The sequence below is a fragment of the Monodon monoceros genome, unplaced genomic scaffold (assembly GCF_005190385.1).
Source record: "Monodon monoceros isolate NGI ecotype Baffin Bay Population unplaced genomic scaffold, NGI_Narwhal_1 Super_Scaffold_20, whole genome shotgun sequence".
Taxonomy (NCBI): domain Eukaryota; kingdom Metazoa; phylum Chordata; class Mammalia; order Artiodactyla; family Monodontidae; genus Monodon; species Monodon monoceros.
This window is the reverse complement of record NW_021703777.1, coordinates 17197465-17220546: the sequence shown is the minus strand read 5'-3', so window position 1 is coordinate 17220546 and position 23082 is coordinate 17197465. Positions and strand designations below refer to the sequence as shown.

The 23082-nt window shown below is 37.9% G+C and overlaps 1 long non-coding RNA gene and 1 pseudogene across 1 annotated transcript; both read left to right on the top strand.

Moving 5' to 3' along the window:
- Positions 1-11518: 11518 nt before the first annotated feature.
- On the top strand, positions 11519-13443 carry LOC114902355. Its single transcript, XR_003795490.1, has 2 exons — positions 11519-11665; positions 13285-13443. It is a non-coding gene; the product is annotated as an uncharacterized LOC114902355 (long non-coding RNA).
- Positions 13444-17803: 4360 nt separating this feature from the next.
- LOC114903062 overlaps positions 17804-23082 on the top strand; it is a 10815-nt pseudogene continuing 5536 nt past the window's right edge.

The window sequence follows — 23082 nt, the reverse complement described above, 5'->3', positions numbered from 1 at the left end:
CAAATTCATTGATTAGCTCTACCAGAGGGGACCCTCTTGCACTGTTGGTGGGAATGTAAATTGATACAGCCACTATGGAGAACAGTACGGAGGGTCCTTTAAAAACTAAAGATAGAATTACCATATGACCCAGCAATCCCACTACTGGGCATATACCCAGAGAAAACTATAATTCAAAAAGACACATGCATGACAATGTTCATTGTGGCACTGTTTACAATAGCCAGGTCATGGAAGCAACCTAAATGCCCATCGACAGATGCATGGATAAAGAAGATGTGGTACATATATACAATGGAATATTACTCAGCCATAAAAAGGAATGAAATTGGGTAATTTGTAGAGATGTGGATGGACCTAGAGACCATCATACAAAGTGAAGTAAGTCAGAAAAAGAAAAACAAATATCGTATATTAATGCATATATGTGGAATCTAGAAAAATGGTACAGATGAACCAATTTGCAGGGCAGAAATTAAGACACAGATGTAGAGAACAAACGTATGGACACAAAAGGGGAAAAGCGGGGGTGGTGGGACAGTGGGGGGATGTACTGGAAGATTGGGATTGACATATATAGTCTAAGATGTATAAAATAGATAAATAATAAGAACCTGCTGTATAAAAAAATAAAATAATATAAAATTCGAAATATAAGACCTATCTGATAAAGGACTTATCCAAAATATATAAAAACCTCTTAAATCTCAACAATAAGAAAATACTCTATTGAAAAGTGGGCCAAAGACTTAACAGACACCTCACCAAAGAAGATATACAAATAGCAAATAAAGCTATAAAAATATGTTTGACATCACATGTCATTAGAGAATTGCAAATGAAAACAACAATGAGATGGCACTACACACCTACTAGAACAGCAAAAATCCTAAACACTCACACACCAAATGCTGGCAGGGATGTGGAGCAACAGGAACTCTCACTCATTGCTGTTAGGAAAGCAAAATGGTGCAGCCACTTTGGAAGTTATTTTTGTGATTTCTTAAAAAAACTAAACATAGTCTTACTACATAATTCAGAAACTATGCTCCTTGGTACTTACCCAAAAGAACTGAAAACTGTTCATACAAAATATCCATACAAAAACCTGCACATGAATGTTTATAACAGCTTTTTTCAAAACTACCAAAACTTAGAAGCAACCAAGATGTCCTTCAGTAAGTGAATGGATACACAAAACTGTGGTACATACAAACAATGGAATATTATTCAGTGTTGAAAAGAAATGAGCTATCCAGCCATGAAAAGACATGGAGGAAATTTAAATGGATATTTCTAAGTGAAAGACGCCAATCTGAAAAGGCTACATACTGTATGATTCCAACTATATGACATTCAGGAAAAGACAAATCTATGGAAACAACAAAAGGAGCAGTGGTTATAAGGGGTTAATGGGGCAGGGGAGGGATAAATAGGCAGACTACAGAGGATTTTTAGGACAATGAATCTATTCTATATGATATTACAATGGGTACATGTTATTATACATTTGTCAAGCCCACAGAATGTACAATGCCAAGAGTGAACCCTAATATAAATTAATGATTTGGGGTGATAATGATATGTCAATGTATGTTCATTGACTGTAACAAACGCACCACTATAGTACAGATGCTCATAGTGGGGGAGGATGTACATGTGTGGGAATGGGCATATATGAGAATTCACTGTACTTTCCAAACAATTTTGCTGTGAGCATAAAACTGCTATAAAAAATAAAGTTAATTTTAAAAAGTTTAAAAGAAGAAATAATGGAATAGAAAAGAAGAAAACATTAGCAAAGATCAATAAAACTAAAAGCTGCTTCTTTGAGAAGATAAACAAAATTGACAAACCCTTAGCCAGACTCATCAAGGAAAAAAGGAGAGGACACAAATCGATAAAATTAGAAATGAAAAAGGAGAAATCACAACTGACACCACAGAAATACAAAGGATTATAAGAGACTACTACAAAAAACTATATGCCAATAAAATGGACAACCATGAAGAAATGGACAAATTCTTGGAAAGGTACAGTTTTCCATAACTGAACCAGGAAGATTTAGAAAACATAAACAGACCTATCAAAAGTAATGAAATTCAAACTATAATTAAAAATCTTCCTACAAACAAAAGTCCAGGACCAGATGACTTCACAGGCGAATTCTATCAAACATTTAGAGAAGAGCTAATACTGATCCTTCTCAAACTCTTCCAAAAAATTGCAGAGGGAGGAACACTGCCAAATTCATTCTACGAAGCCACCATCACCCTGATACCAAAACCAGAAGAAGATATCACAAAAAAGAAAATTATAGACCAAAATCACTGATGAACATCGATGCAAAAATCCTGAACTAAACATGAGCAAACAGAATCCAACAACATATTAAAGGGATAATACATCATGATCAAGTGGGATTTATTCCAGGGATGCAAGGATTCTTCAATATACAAAAATCAATCAATGTGATACACCATATTAACAAATTAAGGAATAAAAACCATATATCATCTCAATAGATGCAGAAAAAGCTTGTGACAAAATTCAACACCCATTTATGATAAAAACTCTCCAGAAAATGGGCATAGAGGGAAACTACCTCAACATAATAAAGGCCATATATGACAAACCCACAGCCAACATCATACTCAATGGTGAAAAACTGAAAGCATTTCCACTAAGATCAGGAACACGACAAGAAGGTCCACTCTCACCACTATTATTCAACATAGTTTTGGAAGTCCTAGCCATGGCAATCAGAGAAGAAAAAGAAATAAAAGGAACACAAATTGGAAAAGAAGAAGTAAGACTGTCACTGTTTGCAGATGACATGAGACTACACATAGAATATCCTAAAGATGCCATCAGAAAACTACTAGAACTAATTAATGAATTTGGTAAGGTTGCAGGATACAAAATTAATGGACACAAATCTCTGGCATTCCTATACACTTACAATGAAGAATCAGAAAGAGAAATTAAGGGAAAAATCCCATTTACCATCGCAACAAAAAGAATAAAATATCTAGGAATAAACCTACCCAAAGAGGTAAAAGACCTGTATTTAGAAAACTATAAGACACTGATGAAAGAAATCAAAGATGACACAAACGGATGGAGAGACATACCATGTTCTTGGATTGGAAGAATCAATATTGTGAAAATGACTATACTACCCAAAGCAATCTACAGATTCAGTGTAATCCCTATCAAACTACCAATGGCATTCTTCACAGAATTAGAACAAAAAATTTTACACTTTGTATGGAAACACAAAAGACCCTGAATAGCCAAAGCAATCTTGAGGGAAAAAAACAGAGCTGGAGGAATCAGGCTCCCTGACTTCAAACTATACTACAAAGCTTTAGTAAACAAGACAGTATAGTACTGTCACAGAAACAAAAATATAGACCAATAGTATAGGATAGAAAGCCCAGAGATAAATCCACGCACATATGGTCATCTAATTTACGACAAAGGAGGTAAGAACATACAGTGGAGAAAAGACAACCTCTTCAATAAGTGGTGCTGGGAAAACTGGACAGCTACATGTAAAAGAATGAAACTAGAACATTCCCTAACACCCTACCCAAAAATAAACTCAAAATGGATTAAAGACCTAAATGTAAGGCCAGACACTATAAAACTCTTAGAGGAAAACATAGGAAAAACACTCTTTGACATAAAACACAGCAAGATCTTTTTTGACTCACCTCTTACAGTAATGAAAAGAAAAAGAGAAAGAAACAAATTGGACCTAATTAAACTTCAAAGCTTTTGCACAGCAAAGGACACCATAAACAAGACAAAAAGACAACTCTCAGAATGGGAGAAAATATTTGCAAATGAAGCAACTGAAAAAGGATTAATCTCCAAAATATACAAACAGTGCATGGAGCTTAATATTAAAAAACAAACAACCCCATCAAAAAATGGGGGGAAGATCTAAATAGACATTTCTCCAAAGAAGACATACAGATGGCCAAAAAGCACATGAAAATATGCTCAACATCACTAATTATTAGAGAAATGCAAGTCAAAAGTACAATGAGGTATCACCTCACACCAGTCAGAATGGCCATTATCAAAAAATCTCGAAACAGTAAATGCTGGAAAGGGTGGGGTGAAAAGGGAACCCTCCTGCACTGTTAGTGGGAATGTAAATTGATACAGCCACTATGGAGAACAGCATGGAGCTTCCTTAAAAAACTAAAAACAGAACTACCATATGACCCAGCAATCCCACTACTGGGCATATACCCTGAGAAAACCGTAATTCAAAAAGAGACATGTACCACAATGTTCATTGCAGCACTATTTACAATAGCCAGGACATGGAAGCAACCTAAATGTCCATCAACAGATGAATGGATAAAGAAGATATGGCACATATATACAATGGACTATTACTCAGCCATAAAAAGAAACAAAACTGGGCTTTCCTGGTGGTGCAGTGGTTGAGAGTCCACCTGCCGAAGCAGGGGACAAGGGTTCGTGCCCCAGTCCGGGAAGATCCCACATGCCACGGAGCGGCTGGGCCCGTGAGCCATGGCCGCTGAGCCTGTGCGTCCGGAGCCTGTGCTCCGCAACGGGAGAGGCCACAACAGTGAGAGGCCCTCGTACCGCAAAAAAAAAAAAAGAAAAGAACCAAAACTGAGTTATCTGTAGTGAGGTGGATGGACCTAGGGTCTGTCATACAGCATGAAGTAAGTCAGAAAGAGAAAAACAAATACCATATGCTAACACATATATATGGAATCAAAAAAAAAAAAAATGGTACTGATGAACCTAGTGGCAGGGCAGGAATAAAGATGTAGACATAGAGAATGGACTTGAGGACACGGCAGGGAGATGGGGACGCTGGGGCAAAGTGAGAGTAGCATCGACATATATATACTACCAAATATAAAATAGTTAGCTAGTGGGAAGCAGAAGCATAGCACAGGGAGATCACCTAGGTGTTTTGTGACAACCTAGAGGGGTGGGATAGGGAAGATGGGAGGGAGGCTCAAGAGGGAGGGGATATGGGGATATATGTATGCATATGGCTGATTCACTTTGTTGTACAACAGAAACTAACACAGTATTGTGAAGAAATTATACTCCAATAAAGATCTATTAAAAAAATAAAGAGTAAATCCTAAGAGTTCTCATCACAAGGAAAAAAATTTTTTCTATTTCTTTAATTTTGTATCTATATGAGATAATCTATGTTCACTAAACTTATTGTGGTAATCATTTCATGATGTATGTAAGTCAAATCCTTATGCTTTACACCTTAAACTTACACTGTATGTAAATTATATCTCAATAAAACTGGAAGAAAAGAAAAAGAAATGCAAAAAAAAAAAAAAACTGAAGGAGTGAAGTGCACCCTGTAACTACGGATCCAAATGAGATGACTTCCAGGGCTCATAAGCAGAGATGATTATTGTCTCTGCTTCCTATTACTAAAGTCAAATCCTATGATTGCCAGTTACCCACTGGACTTGATCCAGGGGACATTTTCTGGTGCCTATGAGGAAAGAGGGGAGATAAATGTAGACATAACAAATGGGGGCAGGTAGACAATTTTGTCCTTTAAAATACTCATGCTGTAATTATTTTGTCCTAGCCACATTTATGCAGGCAAGTCAGTCATTTCAGTGTTTGAAGTTTTGTGTTTCAGCATCCACTGTGTCTTCTCATTTTGAGATCCCAGATGTTGAAAATGGAGCATAAACATCCTCAGCAATGCTCCTTTCTGCTTTTTTCACTAATAAACCTACTGATTAAAGTTTGACATTAATTTGTAGGGTTTTTTTGGTATGAGTTTAATCCATCTACATTACTTTTTTAATTGAAGTATAGTTGATTTACAATGCTGTGTTAATTTTAGGTATATAGCACAGTGATTCAGTTATACGTATGTATGTATACATCTATTTTTTTTCAGATTATTTTCCCTTATAGGTTATTACAAAATATTGAGGAGAGTTCCGTGTGCTATACAGTAGGCCCTTGTTGGTTATCTATTTTATATGTAGTCATGTGTATATGTTAATCCCAAACTCCTAATTTATCCCTCCCCACTTTCCCTTTTGGTAACCATAAGTTTGTTTTCTATGCCTGTGGGTCTATTTCTGTTTTGTATATAAGTTCATTTGTAACTTTCTTTTAAGATTCCACATATAATGCATCTACAATATTTTGTTTGCTGATATTTTTATAATTATTTCCTATATTGTGTGGGGTTTGGGGGGGTTTTAATTTGTTTGCTTTCTGAAAGGTGGAGAGAAGAAGGCAGAAGGCTAGAGACCTGGAGACCCAAGGAATGTATGGGTGTGAGTTACCTGGGTTTTCTGCATGCCTCATATATCTCAGACTTAGAGCTGAAGAAGCCAGAAACCTCAAAACACCAACAGGCACAGACAAAAAAATAAGGCCCCAACAAAAGCCTGCTCTCTCTAACCAAAGAGTTACAAAAGGGGCAGCCTAGTAAAACAGAAAACATTTAGATAATAGCTACTCTACTCCCACCAAAACACAACAGAAAGAACTGTAGCCCCACCCACCAGGGTGCTGTCAGAGAAGGCAAAGGAAGGATCTGGGAATTTCAACCCCACCTGGCAGTAAGGAGCACCCACTCCATAGTGTGGGTGGGAAGCCTAGACTTCCATGCCCACCCAGCAATAATGAGGCACCCCTTCCCTCCTTCCTGAGGTGGTGTCAGAGGAGCCCTGGTGAAGAGTCAGAACTTTCACTACCACCCAGCAATAATTAGGCTACCCTTACACACACACACACATACACACACGAACACGCACACACACACTCACTCCCCATTGTGTCACAGGGGCCATGTGATAGCAGTAACAAGGCACTGCTATCCTTTCCAACTGGGGAGGTGTCAGTGGAAGCTGAACGGAGAGTTGGAATTCTCACCTCTGTCCAGAAGTATAAGGAGCAGTCTCCGCCTTAGGAGGTGATGACAGCTAGTGGGGAACCTGAATTCCACCACCACCAGCCCCCGACAGTAATGAGTCAGTCTCCCCCTCCCCTTCCCCTGCATAGCTACCATGGACCCCCTGCAGATTTCACCAGTTTTCACCCCAGATTTCACTCAGCAGCCTGAGTCCCTCCCTGCTCCTTCTCCTTCCTCCCTGCCAGAGCCTGGGATTGCACAGGCAGCCAGCCCCAGCCTCTGTACAAGTGCAGAGACACCAGCCTAGACCCCTGTGACTGACCGTGCACATGCTCGGGGCTAGTGCCTCCAGCTGTGCATCTGCATGCTGCCAGCCTGACTCCCACTTAAAGCCTCCACTGCCAAGTGCATACCCACGGCAAAACCCTGCAGCCTTGCGAATGCAGCCCCACAGCTGCTTGTGGGTCTTGATTTTGCCCTATCTCCAGTCACTAGTCTGCACTGCTGGGCCTACCTGCAATGAGCCGCTCCAGCTTTGCACCTGCACTCCACTGGTCCAAGCCTGTCCACTGCCATGTGCCAGTTGCAAGACCCTGCAACCACAGGAGTGTACACCAACAACAAGGGCGCCATAGCTGCTTGTCAGCCCCGACCTGACTGACCCCTGTCACTGGGCTGCACCACTGTGCTCACCTACAGCTAGCCAGTCTACCTGTACAACTGCATCCCACCAGCCTGACTTCTATCACCAGCCTCCACTGCTACACACATGCCCATGGCAAGACCCTATACCACAGGAGTTCTTGCCAACAGCCAGGGCCCCCAGAGCTGTAGGTGCACCCACAGCTGGCCCCAGCCTTTGCTACTAGCAATGGCCCTTGCCACTGCATGTGTGTCTGCAACCAGCCCCTGCCACTACACAGACACTTGCAGCTTCTTCCCACAGCTGAGCCGCTGCACAGACACCACCATTGCCTGCCTTGATCCCTAGCCATTGGACCTAGAGGTACCCCTGAGAACCCCAATAGCTCTTGCAGCCACTGCAGACCCTTCCGCAGCACTCACCAGGCCCATGCAGTTGTCAGCTGACAAGTGTACCAAGACATCCAATAGAGAAAGAATATCTTTTCAACAAATGGTGCTAGGATAACTGGATATCCTCACACGAAAGAAAATGTTGGATCTTCACCTCACATCATATACAAATTAACTCAAAATGGATCAAAGACCTAAATGTAAACACTAAAACTATAAAACTTAGAAAAAATTGATCAGTGTAAATCTTTGTAACATTGGAGTAGGCAGTGGTTTCTTAGATACAACACAAGAAGAAGAAGAAGAGGAAGAAGAAGGGGAAATAAATAAGTTGGACTTCATCAAAATAAAACATTTTTGTGCTTCTAAGGATATTATCGAGAAAATGAAAAGACAACCCACAGAATGGTAGATAATATTTTCAAATCATATATTTGATAAGAGATATGTGTATCTAGAGTAAAGAATTCTTATGACTTAATAAAAAAGACAAAGAGCTTAATTGAAAACAGGCAAATAATCTGAATAGACATCTTTCCAAAGAAGATATACAGATGGCCAATAAGCACATGAAAAGATGGTCGACATCATTAGACGTCAGAGAAATTCAAATCAAAATCACAGTGAGATACCACTTTGTACCTACTAGGACGGCTATAATTTTAAAAATAGGATAATGTCAGATGTTGACAAGGATGTGGAGAAATCATAATCGTCATACACTGCTGGTGGGAATGTAAAAGGGTGCAACCACTCTGGAAAATGGTCTGGCAGTTCCTCAAAGAATTAAACATAGAGTTCTACCATATAACCCAGCAATTTATTTTCTAAGTATACACCCAAGAGAAATAAAAACATATGTCCACACAAAAACGTGCATGAATGACTATAGCAGCATTATTCATAATAGTCAAAAATTGGAAACAACCCAAATAAGCATTAACTGATGAATAGATAATGTACTATATTAATACAATGGAATATGTTTGGCCATAAAAAGGAATGAATTATTGATACATGCCACAACATGGATGGACCTCGAGGACATACTGCTAAGTGAAAGAAGTCAGTCATAAAAGACCACATATCATATGATTCTATTCAGTAAAAACATCCAGAATAGGTAAATCTATACAGACAAAAGGTAGATGAATGGTTGCATTGGGCCAGGGTGGTGGTTTGGGGTGGGGGGGGTTGATGAGAAAGGAATAGAGAGGTATGGGTTTCTTTCTGAGGTGATGAAAGTATTTTAAAATTGATTGTGGTGATAGTTGCACATATCTGTGAATCTACAAAAAAACTGAATTGTATGATTTAAACGGGTGAATTGTATATTAAGTCAATTATATCTCAATAAAGTTGTTTTTTAAAAAGACAGAAATTGGTAGAGTAGATTTAAAATCATGACTCAAATGTACGCTGTCTATAAGAAAGTCACTTTATATATAGGCAGGTTGAAAGGGAAGAGGTAAAGAATATATATCATGCAAACATTAATCAAAATAAAGTAAGAGTGACTATATTAATATCAGATAAAGTGGACTTCAGAGAAAATAAAATTATCAGAGGCAGAGCAGAATATTATATAATGATAAAAGGGCAATCCACCAAGAGGAAACAGCAATCCTAAATGTGTATGCACCCAGAGCTACAAATTTGTGAGGCAAAAGCTGATAGAACTGAAAGGAAAAGTAGACAAATGACCAACTTTAGTTAAAGACTTCAAAATCCCTGTCTGAAAAATTGATAGACAAATTAGAAAGAAGGCAAAGGTATAGAAGAACTTATAACACCATCAATTAATCGAACCTAAGAGACATTTATTGAACATTCCACCCAAAAGCGGCAGAATACACATTCATTTCAAGTGCCCATGAAACAGATTCCAAGATAGATCATATCCTGGGCCATTAAACAAATCTCAACAAAGGAAAAAGAATTGAAATCATACAGTTTGTTATCTGATCACAATGGAACTGAACTAGAAATCAATAACAGAAATCATAAACATCAATAACAGAAATAAAAGGAAAATCTCTAAGCACCTGGAAGCTAAACAACACACTTCTAAATAATCTGTAGGTCAAAGAAGAAGATTCAAGGGAAAGTTTTAAAAATACATATACCTGAATGAAAACGAAAAACATACCAAAATTTGTGTGACACAGCTAAAGCTGCACTGAATCTGATATATGGCACCAAACGCTTACATTAAAAAAGAGGAAAAACTGCAAATCAATAATGCACATTCACGCTTCATGACCCCAGAAATAAAAGAGCAAAATAAACTAAAAACAAACAGAAAGAACAAAATAAGTTAATAGCAAAAATCGGCAAAATTGAAAAGAAAAAAATAGAGAAAAATCAATGAAACAGAGCTTGTTCTTTGAAAAGATCAATAAAATTAACAAACCTCTGGCAACACTGACAAAGAAAAACAGGAAGAACATACAAATTACCAATAAGCAGGAATAATACAGAGTATATAACTACTGACACTGCAAACATCAAAAGAGTAATAAGAGAATACTATTAACAACTCTACACACATAAATTTGACAACTTAGATAAAATGGAGTAATTGCTCAAAAACCGCTAACTACCACAACTCACCAAATACGAAACAGATCACTTACATAGCCCCACAAATATGAAGGTAACTGAATTCACAATTTAAAATTTTAAACATCCCAAATTAGAAATCTGTAGACCCAGATGGTTTCACTGAAGAATTCACCCAAACATTTAAAGAATTAACACCAATTCTACACAATCCCTCACAGAAAATAGAAGAGGAAATAATTTTATGAAATTAGTATTACTATGAAAACAAAATCAGGCAGAGACAGTGCAAAGAAAGAAAACTAGTACACCAAGTAGAATGTGTTCCAGGTATGTAAAGCTGGTTCAACATTTGAAAATTAGTTGATATAATCCACCATAATCCAACAGGCTAAGGAAGAAAAATCATATGCTCATATCATGACACAGAAAGAGCATTTAATCTTCTTCTCTTCCCCTCTAGCTAAAACTTTCCCACTGGTGTTGCCTTTCATTGGGAATGTATTTCCTTGTCCCCATGTTCATCAGGGTCCTGGTCAAGACTCTCTTAATCCACATACAGAGATTTGGTCAAATCCAAATCCTGATTGTTAGACTTCTTACAGAAACTGGTTTCAATTTCTCTGAGTGACCAGCTCAGAATACCAAGAGGTGAGGAGCTTATGCTAAACTACTAGATAAAACTGTCTAGTAACATCCTAATTCCTCGAAAATGCGACACATGCTTGGAAAATCAAATGGATTACTCAAGTTTAGAGTTACAGAGATCATATCTGCATTTGAAAAACAACATAGACACAATTCTATACACGCTATGAGAAATTTTAAACTTGGACATTTAAAAGACCAAAAGAACTTCATGATTGAGAGAAGAAAAAAAAGTTTACACAAATTCACCTTTTGTGCATTTTCACTGAGCTAAGTCTATTTCATACCATACTTAGGAACCTCCCTTAAGGAACAGGAAAATCTGAGCTTCCAAGCATCGGGTGTGTTAATTTCCTGATTATACACAAAGCTCAGGACCCAGCCTCTTGATCAAACAGTGATGTTTACTCTCTTGGACTTTGAAAGTTGTAACCAGAATCTCCCTTTCTCAATATATTCATCTGTGGCCAGAAGAACATGGAGAAAATCAGCATGAGTACTACAGAGAAAGTAAGTATAGTCTTCTTTATGTCATAATTGTGTCAATCTGTGCGCTTGTCTATTTACCAACACCTCATTGCCCAAGTAGTTTCTATACTCCTAAAGTGGGAGAGAGTCTTAATCTTAATACCTCTCCTTCTCCTTCCCCTTTTCTTTTATTCCCTTAATGTGCTTTGCCTTTCCTCAGTTTTTTCAGTCCTTTAATAGGCAATATATCAAACCCTCCTACATCAAACTTTCCAGAGTCAAAGATATACCCCCTCCTTCAAGGATCTCACAGAGAGACATAGTAATTATAAGAGTGTGCAAGAATAATAAAAAAAGAGAGAGAAAGTGCTCCTAACTTAGCCTGGCTTCACAGAGAAGGTGACATCTAAGAGGAAACTTACAGATGTAAGAATTCACCAGGTAAAGGAGGAGACAATTGTACAGGCAGATGAAACAACATGAGGAGAATCTCCAGAATATTTTTTGTGCCTGGAAGTGACCAGAAATAAGGTTGGAGAGAATAACAGGAAGATGATCATGGAGAGCCTCGTAGACCATGTCGACAGATTCTGATAAACAATTGGTGGCAATATCATTTTTAGGTAGGGAAAGAGCATGATCAGAATTATAGTTGAGATAGCAGTTCTATAGAAGATGGACTTGAAGGTGATGAACCCAAGCCAGGTGAAAGGTAATGAGGACTGGACCACACAGTAGCAGCAGGAATGGAGAAGAAGGGACAGATAACAGAAACTTTTAGATTGTGGAGACTGAGGGAAAGAGAAAAATTAAGGCTACTTCCCAGGTTTCTTTCTTGGATGAATGAGTAGGTTACATGGCCACTCACTGAAACAGAGAATAAAGTAAAAAGTAAAGAACAGATTGCGTGTTAGGTCCACCACTGGGCAGGGGGAGGGTGGTGGCAGAAGAAAGAAATAATGGTGTGTATATGTTTTACCATGTGGAATTTGAGGTACCTGTAGGACATTCAAGTAGCTGATGAATAGAATCTAAAGCTTAGGGACAAGTCTATCCATAGATACAGATTGTGAATGTCATCTACATAAAGGTAGTAGCTGAATCTATAAAAACAGGTGAGACCACATAAGAAGAGAATTTATAATGAGAACAGTGGTGGGCTGAAATCAGAACCCTTAAGAACTACCGTACCACCAACAACCTCGTCAATCTCAGTCTGCCAGGGACCACCACCATTTGATGAATTGCCACAACTAGATGGTCTCCATCCCTGCCTCCACCCCAAAATTGATTCTCTACCATACCTAAGATCACAAAAAAAACTCCTACACTGCAAAGTCATTTCTACCCTGACACTGGACAACTTCATTCATGGTAAGATCAAAAGTATGACATCTATCCTCTTGGTTGTGTAGCATTATGTAAATATAGTTAGAATTGCAAGACTAATTTGAATACAGAGACTGATAGGACAAGAAAAGTTGTTTTGAGGTTCAAGAGGCTACATTCAGCGTATATTTAAGCGATGGTTTCTTTTTTTTTTTTTTTTGGCTTGAGTGCAGAAGAATTGGATTCAACCTTCAAATAATCATTAATACAGGATTTCTCCAACTCCCAAGCCTAAGGAGTTTCCTTTTCTGCCCCCATATTCTTTTTCCTAGGTTATCAGGTGCAGAGCAGCCATACTCTGGAAGCCTGGTGGACCATTTTCCATTGAGAAGGTAGAAGTGGCTCCACCAAAGGCAAAGGAAGTTCACATAAAGTTCGCATCAAGGTAAAAAAAAAAAAAAATCCACAACATTTCCACACCAAAATTCAGAGCTGTTCACTGTAAGTTATACATTATTTTCACAATGTTCAATTCAAAAAGAAAACTATACACTCTCCTATTTCTTCTTTATTAAAAATTTCCATCCATCTTTAAATCTAGCCAGAGAAAAGTTTAGGGAGGTTTGGCATAGGCTACATACCCAAAGGATACCTATTTATAACTATTACTATTTACTAATTAAAAGAAGTTTCTACCCACAAACCATATTTTAATCTGTACTTTCAACTTTCTTTATGATATTCCTCATGATATTTAAGTTATCTTGAAATACAGTCCTCCCTCTACATCTGCAGGGGATTGGTACCAAGACCACTCCCACTCCATATCAAAATCCTAGGATGCTCAAGTCCCTTATATAAAATGCTGTGGTATTTGCATATAACCTACACACATTCTCCCGTATACTTTTTTTTTTTTTTTTTTTCCGGTACGCGGGCCTCTTACTGTTGTGGCCTCTCCCGTTGCGGAGCACAGGCTCCGGACGCGCAGGCTCAGCGGCCATGGCTCACGGGCCCAGCCACTCCGCGGCATGTGGGATCTTCCCGGACCGGGGCACGAACCCGCGTCCCGTGCATCGGCAGGCGGACTCTCAACCACTGCGCCACCAGGGAAGCCCTCTCCCGTATACTTTAAATCATCTCTAGGTTACTTAAAATAGCTAATACAAGATAAATGCTATGTAAATTGTTGTAAATACAATGTAAATGACATGTAAATAGTTGCCAGCATGCAGCAAATTCAAGTTTTGCTTTTGGGGACTTTCTGGAATTTTTAAAAATAATTTCAATCTCTTGCTGGTTGTAACCGTGCATGCAGAACCCACAGATAAGGAAGGCTGACTGTATGTTGTATGAAATTTGTTTGATTATAGATAAATCAAGTCTGAATCCTTGGAATTCAGGTTAGAGCTGGAAGGGACTTAGGGATACCTGTTATTTTACAGATGAGAAGATTGAAATCCAATAAGATGCAGCGACTGTTCAAACGGCTAAGTAAGAACACAGACTTCAACAGTTTTTCTCAACCTTGCTTATATATTTGGAATCACCCGGGAGCTTTGAAAAATGCTGATAACTGAGTCCCATCCTCAGACATTTTGAATTTGTGATTTAATTGGTGTGGAGTGCAGTCTGGTCATGAGAGTTTTTAAATCTCCCCCAGGTGATTCTAATAAGAGGCTACCAGCCCAGAAGGTAGTTCGCCTGACTTCTCGTTCAGGTTTTTTAAATTGCCATTATTTAACAATGATGAATAAGTACTTCTTATTAATGGATTACAGAGAGTCATTTTCTTGCACAGTTACCTTGCCTGTGCAATCCATGCCCTCTTTTCAGAGTCTTCTCTGGTCTATACCCCCTGCTGAGTGCACAGAAGCCCATTTGGCTAACCCCATCCACGCTCTACCCACAGACTCACAACTCATACAATGAGATTTGGCCACTAACTCAAAGACATCTCCACCCATTATCTGATAAGCTACAAATCTGAATCTCTCATCCGTGCATTTGAACAAGATACAGAGAGACTGAGCAAGGCAGGGGATGGTGGAAACCGGAAAGGCTGGAGGGGCTCAGGGCTGGTGGCCATTTTAACCATGTGATCATGACGAATAAGAGAAAGCCTGTCTGCAAAGAGTAATAGGAAAATGCAGCTATGCATTAAAAGCCACTAAGTAGAGTTTTGTTTTGTTTTTTTTAACAAGATGACCAAAGAATTCATCAACTAACTTTTCTGCCTATGGAGGCTTCTTAGTTCATTAGTGAGAGCTGTGAAGTAGTTATGACAGTATTCCCTTTTATTTACCCCTTCACTCAGCCTGGCTCCTAAAACTCTCCTCTAGAGAGGGTACAAAGAATGAAATTCTGTACTTCAACCTCCCAGGAGCAGGCTTTGGCAATTTTCCCCTCGGTTCTTACCTGACACAACATGATATGACAAAAGAGAATGGAGACTGGGAAGGCTGCCCTTCCTGGGTCTTTCCTCTTAGAATGGCTTCATTATAATAGTGCAACTGCTTAAAAGAGGATCTGGCAGGTAATAAGCACTCGATAAATGTTAGCTATTACTGACATTCATGCAGTGAGGACCCCTTGTACTGCACCGCTCCCCTGCATCCAAAGCTTCAGGCCTTGCTTTTTCAATTGTCCTTGGCACCTGTGGCCTTCAATGTGCCACATCCCTCCCTCCACTTCCCACAGCTCATATGTTTCACAAACACTGAAATTCAGCCCACTTATTTTTCTAGGATAGAGATTCTCAAAACTGGCTATACTTCAGAAGTACCTGGGGAGTTGTTGTTTTCCAGTAACAGTGAATTGACCCATACCCAGGATATTCTCATGCATTGGTTCTCACGCTGAGAACCACTGATCCAAAACTTGGCAGGTTCTATTATTAACTTATTTATTACACCAAGAAACGTATTTTAAATTATGGAATAGAATTACACTAGAGAACCCAAATAAAAAGAGATGGGTTTAATCACAAAAAGATGGGCTAACTACCCTTCCACCAAAAGCTTCCATAACTAGGGAAAGCTTAATTTCTACTTTGTGGAGGAGATTCCAGTAATGGGAATGAACTTAATTTCAATGACCACTAATGCTCTACAGAAGTCTAAAGAACCCAACAGAACAATTAGAAATTTACAGTAATGGACAATTTTATACGATTTTGAGAATTAAAAATTCTCATCAAAAGTTATCAGAGGCTACCAAATAAAACCCTGTATTTGCATATAATACCCATTTAACTAAGTTATAATTATGGAGGTTAATTCCCTGCTTGGAGCAAAGCTCAGAAATGTAGAGAAGGGCAATAGGAAAAACATTAAATTAAAAAAAAAACAACAAACCAGGAGTAATGTAGGCAGCTACCTTAAGGTCGCAAGCAGTGCCTGTGCTCTTTACCTCTCTCTGTGGATCTCTCTGTACAATATACATTAAACAAAAATATTTCTGCCATATAAGAAGTATAGAAACTAGAAGAGTTGCTATTTAGAAATGTTAGAAATTCTCAAAACTATAAATACATATTCAAATAAAGATTTCAAAACACATTCTAAAAGTTCTAGGTCATTGCATTGCCCATCCCTAGTAAGACAGACAGAGAGAAGAGGGAAAGAATTTACTGTACTTCAGATTGCTTCTTTCATATAATGATCAGTGATGAACAGGAATGGTATTCCTATTGGGACTTCTGTAGAAGTAAAAGTTGCCTCAACAGGTGAGAACAAAGTTAACCACTGGCTATGGCAAACAATATGGGATAAGTTTATATTTTTCTTGTATAATATTAGTCTCAAAAGATTTTAAATGTTCAACTATAACATAGGGCTTCTATGCGGAATGGCCATCCACAAGTTTATATCTTTCTTAAACTTATTTACATTTTCAATCTTGGCATTTTTATATTAACTCCAAACCTGCAGTAGGTTAAGATAATATTTTCTCTTTCTCTCATGCAAAGATCAATGCAAATCCCCTGGGCCTGTCTTCCATGTAGTGATTCAGCAATCAAGGAAGTTCAAATTTGGGGCTTTACAATCTCAACATGAGGTCCTCTTGGTTGTTAGAGTAGAAGGGACAGCTGGCGGGATGTACACTGGCTTTTCTATTTTGGCTAGGAAATGGCACACGTCACTCCTGCCCATAGCCCAGAACTAGTCATATGACTCTACTTAACTGCAAGAGAGCTAAAAAATATAGGGAAGCAGAAGAAATGTTTGATGAGCAGCAGCCACTGTTATTTTCTGTTTAACCGTTTTGCCTTCTGTTTTAAATAGCATTTCTTTTAAATTATCCTACATTGAGATCTGCTAAGTTTACAGTATATGCCTCATTTTTAGACTCTAGTGAATACTTATTCATCCTCTGTTCGTGACTTAATTTTGATCCTTTGTCCCTGGAATTGCAAATATCTTCATATATACCATTGTACCTGGTCAAAAACTTGTTGACTAGAGTTTATAATATCTTCTATAGATCTTTCTTTACCTTCATGTATGTATATTTTTCTTGATATACAATGAGATGCATTCTGGGTTCAGCATAAGTGTGGTATTAAACAGAGTAAAATATGTTTGGTTTCTTTTCAATATCTTTTTTGATGACATTCAAAATTTTATTGGATATTCTATCTGAAACAGAACACTGGTGCCTCAAGTCTCAATCTACAATATTACAACCTCATTAGCCATTATCTTTTATGCAGAGTTGTGTAAAATTTCCCTAAACTATTGTACAAACCCACATTGGAATTCATGTTTTACTTTTCTACTTACTCAGCTAATCTTTTTGTTTGACCTTCCAGAGAGCAGCCCTTGACAGCATAACAGTAGGTTGGGGAGTATGTACATCATTGGAGTAAACGTTGGTGACAACAGATTGAGTGTTTCTGCAGTGGAGCTAATAATGGGCCGTACTCTAAATGGAACAAGCTTTGGTGGTCAGTTTTTTTTTTCTTTTAATTTTCTTCATAGTAGTACTCAAATTATCATAATTAGGATTATTGAAAGGAAAGGAAAATAATTTATTTTTTAAATATTGAGTGCCTAGAACATATCTGAAGACTACCTGAAAGCTATTTATTCTATTAGTTACTTGAAAGTAAACAGAGTTTCTTTATAGAAGGATAACTATAATTTGCAAACTGAAATTCAGTTTGCATTAAAATGGACCAACATAGGGGAACAAAAGGTAGACGGTGATCAAATTGAGATACTTCCTTATCTAGAAATAGAAAATAATCTTGAATTTTTCTTTTGAAGAAAAAAATTTTAATAGATAGAAGTACAAAAAATTAAAGATGGCAGGGGGATAAGCTATTTAAAGCAACCCAAATCTGACCTGATAATTTCATTCATTCGACAAACACTGGTTAAACTACCTTTTCATGTCAAGCACCATGTCTTTATTTGGTATTTTGGCCAATTACAGATTGGAAAGGTATCGATTCTGTCCCAAAGGTGGCTGCTGACTACAAGAATAAGAAATTCGATCTGGATGCACTGGTGTCCCATACCCTTGCTTTAGACAAAGTTAATGAGGCATTTGACATAATGTACCAAAGAAGAAGGTAAATTACCAAAGAGATGAGTGAGCAGTTTGAAAAACCTTTATGATGATGCTATTTTCATTTGATGTTGAAAACTAACCAGTGTGTCTTTTCTGACACTTTCCACATCATCAGAAGTACTCAATGTCCTTAAAAGATTAAATAGTGGCCATTTGCAAAAAGGAAAACTTCCTACTCTATTTCCATAATGTACATGGACATACACTGTTCCAACATAGAGTGGTGATATAAACTGACACATATTTTCCCCTTCACAAATTGTTAACTCAGTTGGGGCTGCTCCATAGCAAGAGAGGTTTCTAGAGTATAATGTCAGGTTCAATATAGTACAATATGGCCCTGAGTCTGGAATCACTGTGGTCTGCAACTGACACAGAATGCCCACTCCAGGCCCTTCATTATCAGACTCAGGTGAAAACCACGAAGATGTGAGTAGTGAGTGGCAGGTAACAGATACTTAAAGGGTTCCCCAACTGCCTCATTCTCTTGCTTTGTCATGGTTGTCTTACAAGTGATTCAAGTCTACAATTTTAGCTACATTGTGCTCTCTTGGCATAGACCCTGAGAAATGATTTATAAAAATGACCCAATCAGGGGATCCCTGGTAATTGGGGAGTGGGTAAGACTAGGATCAATGATTTTGGTTAAAATAATCAACCACAGTGTTGATCAATAGAAGCAAAGGCCAAAACACCAGGAACAGTGTTACACAGAAGAGATGCAAAAAGGCAACAAAAAGAAGTGAAAGGGGGAAAGTACATAGTTAAATGACAGGACTTTGAAGCAGAGAACAAATGTTGCAAAAGAAGAAAATAGGTCCATGGTGTGAGGACCAAGGATACTTCCTGGGTAAGAAATCTGAGAAAATATCTCTACTCATATGAACTCCCTAATTTGCAAAAGTGTTAACTGCAATGTAACAAAAAGACATTCGATAAAAAGAAAAGAACACTTAAGAAAATGGTAATAGGAACATACATATTGATAATTACCTTAAGTGTAAATGGATTAAATGCTCCCACCAAAAGACATAAAATGGCTGAATGGATACAAAAACAAGACCCATAAATATGCTGTCTACAAGAGACCCACTTCAGACCTAGGGACACATACAGACTGAAAGTGAGGGGATGGAAAAAGATATTCCATGCAAATGGGAATCAAAAGAAAGGTGGAGTAGCAATTCTCATATCAGACAAAATAGACTTTAAAATAATGACTATTACAAGAGACAAAGAAGAACACTACATAATGATCAAGGGATCAATCCAAGAAGAAGATACAACAATCCTAAATATTTATGTACCCAACATATGAGCACCTCAATATATAAGGCAAATTCTAACAGCCATTAAAGGGGAAATTGACAGTAACACAATCATAGTAGGGGACTTTAACACCCCACTTTCACCAATGGACAGATCATGAAAATGAAAATAAATAAGGAAACACAAGCTTTAAATGATACATTAAACAAGATGGACTTAATTGATATTTATAGGACATTCCATCCAAAAAAAAAAAAAATACACTTTCTCCTCAAGGGCTCAGGGAACAGTCTGCAGGATAGATCATATCTTGGGTCACACATCAAGCCTTGGTAAATTTAAGAAAATTGAAATCGTATCAAGTATCTTTTCAGACCACAACGCTATGAGACTAGATATCAATTACAGGAAAAAAAATCTGTAAAAAGTACAAACACATGTAGGCTAAACAATACACTACTTAATAACCAAGAGATCACTGAAGAAATGAAACAGAAAATCAAAAAATACCGAGAAACAAATGACAATGAAAACACAACGACCCAAAACCTATGGGATGCAACAAAAGCAGTTCTAACAGGCAAGTTTATAGCAATACAATCCTACCTCAAGAAACAAGAAACATCTCAAATAAACAACCTAACCTTACACCTAAAGCAATCAGAGAAAGAAGAACAAAAAAACCCCAAGTTGGCAGAAGGAAAGAAATCATAAAGATCAGATCAGAAGTAAATGAAAAAGAAATGCAGGAAACGATTGCAAAGGTCAATAAAAGTAAAAGCTGGTTCTTTGAGAAGATAAACAAAATTGATAAACCATTAGCCAGACTCATCAAGAAAAAAAAGGAAAAGACTCAAAACAATAGAATTAGAAATGAAAAAGGAGAAGTAACAAGTGACACTGCAGAAATACAAAGGATGGTGAGAGATTACTACAAGCAACTATATGTCAATAAAATGGACAACCCGGAAGAAATGGACAAATTTTTAGAAAAGCACAACCTTCCGAGACTGAACCAGGCAGAAATAGAAAATATGAACAGACCATTCACAAGCACTGAAATTGAGACTGTGATTAAAAATCTTCCAACAAACAAAAGCCCAGGAAGAGATGGATTCACAGGCGAATTCCAACAAACATTTAGAGAAGAGCTAACACCCATCCTTCTCAAACTCTTCCAAAATACAGCAGAGAGAGGAACACTCCCAAACTCATTCTATGAGCCCACCATCACTCTGATACCAAAACCAGACAAAGATGTCACAAAAGAAGAAAACTACAGACCAGTATCACTGATGAACACAGAGGCAAAAATCCTCAACAAAATACTAGCAAACAGAATCCAACAGCACATTAAGAGGATCATACACCATGATCAAGTGGGGTTTATCCCAGGAATGCAAGGACTCTTCAATATATGCAAATCAATCAATGTTATACACCATATTAACAAATGGAAGGAAAAAACCATATGATCGCCTCAATGGATTCAGAAAAAGCTTTTGACAAAATTCAACACCCATTTATGATAAAAACCCTCCAGAAAGTAGGCATAGAGGGAACTTACCTCAACATAATAAAGGCCATATATGACAAACCCACAACCAACATCATTCTCAATGGTGAAAAACTGAAACCATTTCCACTAAGATCAGGAACAAGACAAGGTTGTCCACTCTCACCACTATTACTGAACATAGTTTTGGAAGTTTTAGCCACAGAAATCAGAGAAGAAAAAGAAATAAAAGGAATCCAAATCGGAAAAGAAGAAGTAAAGCTGTCACTGTTTGAAGATGACATGATACAATACATAGAGAATCCTGAAGATGCTACCAGAAAACTACTAGAGCTAATCAATGAATTTGGTAAAGGAGCAGGATACAATATTAACGCACAGAAATCTCTTGCATTCCTATACACTAATGATGAAATATCTGAAAGAGAAATTAAGGAAACACTCCCATGCACCACTGCAACAAAAAGAATAAAATACCTAGGAATAAACCTACCTAACAAGACAAAAGACCTGTATGCAGAAAACTATAAGACACTGATGAAAGAAAGTAAAGATGATACAAACAGATGGAGAGATATACCATGTTCTTGGATTGGAAGAATCAACCTTGTGAAAATGACTATACTACCCAAAGCAATCTATAGATTCAATGCAATCCCTATCAAACTACCAATGTCATTTTTCACAGAACTAGAACAAAAAATTTCAAAGTTTGTATGGAAACACAAAAGACCAGGAATAGACAAAGCAATCTTTAGAAGGAAAAATGGAGCTGGAGGAATCAGGCTCCCTGACTTCAGACTATACTACAAAGCTATAGTAATCAAGACAGTATGGTACTGACACAAAAACAGAAATATAGATCAATGGAACCGGATAGAAAGCCCAGAGATAAACCCACGCACATATGGTCACCTAATTTATGACAAGGTAGGCAAGAACATACAATGGAGAAAAGATAGCCTCTTCCATAAGTGGTGCTGGGACAACTGGACAGCTACATGTAAAAGAATGAAATTAGAACACTCCCTAACACCATACACAAATATAAACTCAAAATGGACTAAAGACCTAAATGTAAGGCCAGACACTATAAAACTCTTAGAGGAAAACATAGGCAGAACACTCTATGACATAAATCACAGCAAGATCCTTTTTGACCCACCTCCTAGAGTAATGGAAATAAACTCAAAAATAAACAAATGGGACCTAATGAAACTTAAAAGCTTTTGCACAGCAAAGGAAACCATAAACAAGACGAAAACACAACCCTCAGAATGGGAGAAAATATTTGCAAATGAAGCAACTGACAAAGGATTAATCTCCAAAATTTACAAGCAGCTCATGCAGCTCATATCAAAAAAAAACCAAACTACCCAATCCAAAAATTTAGGTCGAGAAGACCTAAATAGACATTTCTCCAAAGAAGATATACATTGCCAACAAACACATGAAAGAATGCTCAACATCACTAATCACTAGAGAAATGCAAATCAAAACTACAATGAGGTATCACCTCACACCAGTCAGAATGGCCATCAAAAAATCTACAGACGGGCTTCCCTGGTGGCGCAGTGGTTGAGAGTCTGCCTGCTGATGCAGGGGACACGGGTTCGTGCCCCGGTCCGGGAAGTTCCCACGTGCTGCGGAACGGCTGGGCCCGTGAGCTATGGCCGCTGAGCCTGCGTGTCCGGAGCCTGTGCTCTGCAATGGGAGAGGCCACAACACTGAGAGGCCCGCATACCACCAAAAAAAAAAAAAAAAAAAA